The following is a 6080-nucleotide window of genomic DNA, read 5'->3' as shown; positions in this document are numbered from 1 at the left end:
TGGGGGGATGTGTTAGCCTGGTGATGGGTATTAAAGAGGGCACGTTCTGCATGGAGCACTGGGTGTTATATGCAAACAATGAATCATGGAACAGTACATTAAAAACTAATGATGTAATATATGGTGATTAACATAACATAATAAAAAAAAGAAAAGTACTGGGCGACATTAAGGGGGAGGTTGATTAATGTGATTAAGCCATCTGTGTGTGTTAATGGTGCTTATTAATAGAAGCTGGTAGATAGAGGCACTCTTTCTTGAATTATTACACTTCAAAGGGGTGGCTCCCAGATCCTTGAGAATATTCCTGGGTTGAAATGCTGGCAAGAGGCTGGGAGAATATTTGCATCTCAAAGGGGCACAGAAAGAATTTACAACTCCAAGTTTACTAAAGTAAATGCTCTAAGAAAAGGGAATTCAGTGATCTGTAATCAGGAAAAACCTACCTAAAGTTTACTCAAAATAGGAGAAATGTTAAGGTCATCTTATTCAGAAATCATAACACAACCAACTAACCTGAAGTCTAGGGAAAGAAAAGATCGTTATTGGAAGAAATGCTATGAAAATCTTGCTTCTCTTGGGCAGATGATGCCATTGGACATTGGTAAGGTTCAGCTAAAAGAGTTGGCAATTTGGTTGAGCTTGGATCATCTTATGATGTCAAAAAGTAAGCAATTTCTCAAAACAAAATAAAACCAAAACAAAACAAAACAAAACAGTGAGGACATGTTGAAAAGAAATTAGAGCCAATACAAAAGGTGGGGCAATTTGGTCAACAAAACAGGATTAAAATCCATGGACTACAATAAATATCCATGACTCCATAATGATAGAAATAAATAAGTGAATAAATAAATAATGTGAAAGAAGAGATGGCTCTTCCTTTAGTTCTAATTAATAAATGCAGAAGCAATAAAGAAAATAGAAAATTACTGTCAGGCAAACACCAACATACTACCTGTGGCAAGATTCAGCGATGCATATGAAAAGTAGTAGATAAACGTTTGAGAAGAAATAAGATTTGAATAGTCTTAAAGCATTTTCCCCAAAATGTATTAATTACAAAGAAAAAATAATAGTAACTTTACAATGGTTAAAAAGCCAGTAAGCAGCCAACACTTTAGCCAAGTGACAAAGGCCAACATCCCCAGAAATGTTACCTACTGACATCTTGTACCTCCTGATATGATGGACTGAGGACACATGAATTCTATGGTATCTCCTCTGAAAATACATAACCTTAAAATAATCATGAGAAAAAAACACCAGACAAATCTAAATCAAGGGATATTCTATAAAATACCTGATACTCTTCAAAAGTATCAAGGTGATGAAAAACAAGGAAGGATTTACAGGAGACTAAGAAATGTGACAGCTAAATAGAATGTTGGATCCTGGCTTTAATCATAGAACAAAAAAGAACATTTGTGGAAAAATTGATGAAGTATATAGTTTAGTTAGTAGTATAATACCAATGTTCATTTCTTAGTTTTTTTCTTTTTTTTAAAGATTTTATTTATTTATTTGAGAGAGCGAGAATGAGAGAGAGCACATGAGAGGGGGGAGGGTCGGAGGGAGAAGCAGACTCCCTGCCGAGCAGGGAGCCTGATGCAGGACTTGATCCAGGGACTCCAGGATCATGACCTGAGCTGAAGGCAGTCGCTTAACCAACTGAGCCACCCAGGCGCCCCGTTCATTTCTTAGTTTTGATAAATAGACCTTAGTTATGCAAGATGTCAACATTAGGAGAAAAAAAAACATTACGAGAAACTTGGTGAAAACTATATGGAAAATTCTCTGTACTATAATTAATTTCTCTTAACTAACCACAGCCAGCTAACATGAGACTGGGTCATATATATAATGCATTAGACAAAATGCTACTGATGAAAAATGGCAGTTAGATGGAGAGTAATATGGTATTGGTAAGAAACATCTAAAACCTGGCTCATTATTGTATCCTAATTATTGTTTACCCTCTCTATTGTGGAAATCATTTTAGGATCTATTACTGACCACTTAGGCACTCAACTGGACATTGTTGTGTCCAAATATAACCATAAGTGACCAAGTCCCAGAGAGAAAAGATTTTTCTATTCCAGCTCCCTGAGCACCCACTTCTCCAATTGATTGACATTAGGAATGGTAGTGAGTCTTTAGAAGAGATTAAATGTACTTTCCAAATGTCACCTTACAGGCTCCAAAAGTGTACCTGGTCCAAATGTTACATAAAACACTGCACAATTATAAACTATTCCCACATGAATAGATCTTCTATTACAATGGTATTAGTTTTAGATCCTCCTGAAGTCTGCAATGTCTTGAAATTTACCAGAAACTGGTAAATGATTTCTAAAATTCTAAATTGCCTATAAAAATGCAGGCATACTTAGAAAGTAAATAAATGTAATTGTCTGTAAGGGTAGTGCCTATAGTAGATGTTTCCTAAATAAAAATTTTTCTAAATATAATTTTTGGAATTAAGAAAAAAAGATCATTCTTAGAAAAAGAATTCCAGTTCATCTTGATGGGTTGAATATGTTTTATTTGTATACACACTGCATATTTCTATTTTCCCTAAGCCTCCTTAAGCTAAAGATTAATTTAATAAATCTCCAAGTGAATTCTGAACTGTTTTCCCAGAGACAGGACAATGTATGTAAACTCACTGGAATGTAAACAAAAACTTGAAAAAGAAAAATAAATAAATAAAAATAAAATGTTTCAGAAAATTTGTAAGATGCAAATTTCAAAGGCATGTTTCAGTGTTATGTATCTATCATCCATCTACCTATTTACATGTATTTACTTACTTAATATGATGTATAACAATCCAACTAAGCTTCCTTGGGATGTTATAGGACAGAATACTGGGGCAGTAATTAGGAATTGGTCCCCAGAGGCTAAGACTTCCTGGACGTTCCTGACAAGATAAGAATTATCAAGAATTCTTCCAATGGAAAATGATAAAGCTTTCCTTGTGAATTTACAAAGTGAGACGACATGTGAAAAATCAACTCTGAAGAACTTACAAAAGAATTTTTCAAACTAATTTCTCTTTCCAAGATTGAGCCTTATGATATTTCACAAGAACACACACACACACACACACACACACGAGTTTAAAGGGATTTGCCAAAGGAGAATGAAATGAGATATTCACTTCCAAAGTTTGACATTGTATTTTTATTCACTTATTATTAATAAAATGATTATGTTAGGGCAAAATAAATCATTGGAGAAAATAAATGAGAAAGGGGCATATGGATACAGTGGTAGGAAGAGGAAATGTTACCTGATAGAGAAGCACTGAGATAGATTTCTCTCATTCACTTGCTGTCCTACTTTGAAAAAGTCATTTTAGACTCATCATGAGTTTTCAGTGTAACATACTGAGAATTGATGTATGTTGGTATAATTTAACCAGTTATCATCCGGTCATTTTGATCATAGTAATTTTCAAAGTGCAGTTCAACTACACCTGGAATAGATTATAGCATATTGGCGTAATGAGTTTTGAATAATTTGTCTCCTCATTTATAGCATAACTTTATTGTCTGCATTTTCTTGCTTAATTTTTTTTTTTAATTTTATGATGAAGAAAAAAAAGGAGAAAACACAGAAGAGTGTTCCCAGAGAGTCACAATGTTGGTGTGTTATTCTAACGATTCAAACAGTTCTCAAAGAATTCAAGTTGAAGTGCTAAAAACAGCCAGCTCATTTTTATATATTTAAGCTCATCATAACACTGCCTATAGTATTCACAATTCTCCAAACAAATATCACAAGGCTTGATATATTCTGAAATCTCCTGCTAAATTACCTTGTCAGATCTCAATTAAAGGACTCTTCCCTCCATATCCATTGCAGGCAATTTAATTCCTTTTATGCAGTTCCAAAGAAATTATTTTACATGGGTATTTATGTTAAAATCAGGTACAATTACTGCCTGAGATTCAAAACGTGTATAACATTCCTTTGCTGCTGCACCCATGAAAACACACAGTTACCAGTAACACCTATCCCACATCAGCAGCACTAACAATCCACTAAGTTTGTATAAATTAAATCCATATGGTCAGAACACATACTGAAACTAAATAAACAAAACATAATTCTTCTTGTCTTCTGAATGTGAATTTGGAGAGGCAAACATCTGGATTAGAAAGGCACTTAGCAGAATAGAAGGTTTTTCCGTGTAAAATTCCATTCATGAACCAGAAATGAGACTCTGCTCAAGAGCCAGCACCTGACACGTAAGCCTAATTTAGCACTGAGGATATAGATAAAGCTGTGCTTACGGATGAGCACAAACAGATAATAAAATTAAGGCCTCAATGAGTGAAGCTTTCCAAGGTAAAACTCCAGGGTGTTTGGAGGAACCTTTCAGAAAGATATATACCATGTCTACTGCAGCCTCAATACAAACAGCTCACAACGAAAATCTATAGTAATTAGAAACATTTTCAAAGTAAAAGATGAGATAGAATGCTTTTTGCCAAAGGTACTTAAGGAGGGGATTGCACAGGCCTACAAAATTAAAAAAAAAAAAGTGAGGGATGAACATATGTTGCAAATTATTCTATTTTACCAAGTAAGGTCATAAAACACACAAACACACCCCCCATACACATTCAAAACAAAACAAAACAAAAAGGGTGAGGAGAAAAACTTTAACACAAAAAAACTTACCAGCCACTCTCACTATCAATTTTTTTGAAAGAAGAGTATTTTAACATAAAAATAATTAGGAAGGACCCAAAATGTCAAAGGACAAACTTTCCCAAGAAAAAATGGCTGGTACTGTGATTGGTTTCACTTCACCCCTACCCTCTTGCCACACCTCATCGTTTGGCAATCTCTTGAGATGTTTTTGGTTATCACAACTGGGGTGAAGGTGCTATTGGCCTCAACTGGGTAGAAGCCAGAGATGCTGCTAAACATCCTAGAGGATACAGACAGCTCCCTGCAACAAGGAGTTGTCTGATCCAAGATGTCAACAGTACAACGGGACTAATGTTTTGCCCAAGGGTCAGTGGACACTGGCTCAGATTGATCCCCATGTGCTATCCAGATTATGGAGCCAGTAATATTTCTAGAATAGGCAATCAGACAGACTTGAGTGGAGGCAAAGATGATGATAAATAGGTGACACATTGTAAGCCTGAGGGCACTACTTCCTAACTTTGGGGCTTCTACCGTCCTGGCCTTAGGACTTCCAACACCCTGGGGCTGACAGACCAAGAGCCACAGGTGCAGAACACACACTCTCCTCTTCAACCTCTGCTCCAAGGTAACCTATAGCTTCATTATAAGATGTTTACATTGTGGTTTTGACATCCCCACCACCACCCTCCTCCTCACCCCTGTGGGGGAAGATGGCCATGACAGTTCCAGCAAGAACCTTGTAGGACCCCAAACTCCTCCGTCCAATGGCAGGAGGAGTCCCTTAGATGATTGGAAACAACTCAGTCAGAGAGCACCCTAGCTATGACTCATAACCTACGCAAACATAAAAAGACAAGACACCTCTCACCCCGGTGTCGTTGCCACATTTGGGCCTGCCTGCTCTCCCATCTCGAGATGTACAGTCTTTAATAAACTGCTTTGTGCTTGCTACCTTCCTTCTGGCTGTTTTTATTCAAGTGCAGATCCTCAGGTAAATCTTTCCTGCAGAATTCAAGAACCAAGACCATTCATACAACGCAGATTCTCCCACCGGTAACAGTATCTGGTGTGTCAGTCTGTCTTTCAACCTGTATTTTACTTTCGGTCATTCTTAATAATAATCTAGCAACAGATCTGCAGTGGTAAAGTTCTACACTATCAATTAGGACCAGACTGAAAAATTAGTCACTAACTGTAGTTCTAGTCCTTTGATACAGATTCCATGTGCTTACTGGTTGGTGGAATGAATTTATAACCATGGTTGTCTCTAGATAGTAAAACTGTAGGTAGCTATTTTTTTGCCTAAAATTTATTTGTACCATGTGGGTATATAAAATTATGCATAAACTGTAAATGGCATAGTGGACTTTTTTTGTCTGTGTACTTTCATACATATAACTTGTATATTTATA

At 36.2% G+C, this 6080-nt stretch overlaps 1 protein-coding gene across 2 annotated transcripts in view; it reads right to left on the bottom strand.

Moving 5' to 3' along the window:
- CTNNA3 (catenin alpha 3) overlaps positions 1 to 6080 on the bottom strand; it is a 1573809-nt gene that overhangs the window by 159168 nt on the left and 1408561 nt on the right. The gene's annotated exons all lie outside the window — the stretch shown is intronic.

Source organism: Leptonychotes weddellii, chromosome 6 (assembly GCF_054177405.1).
Source record: "Leptonychotes weddellii isolate Sample4059 chromosome 6, ASM5417740v2, whole genome shotgun sequence".
Lineage (NCBI taxonomy): Eukaryota > Metazoa > Chordata > Mammalia > Carnivora > Phocidae > Leptonychotes > Leptonychotes weddellii.
The sequence above is the reverse complement of the archived record's forward strand: the minus strand, read 5'-3'. Positions and strand labels throughout refer to the sequence as shown.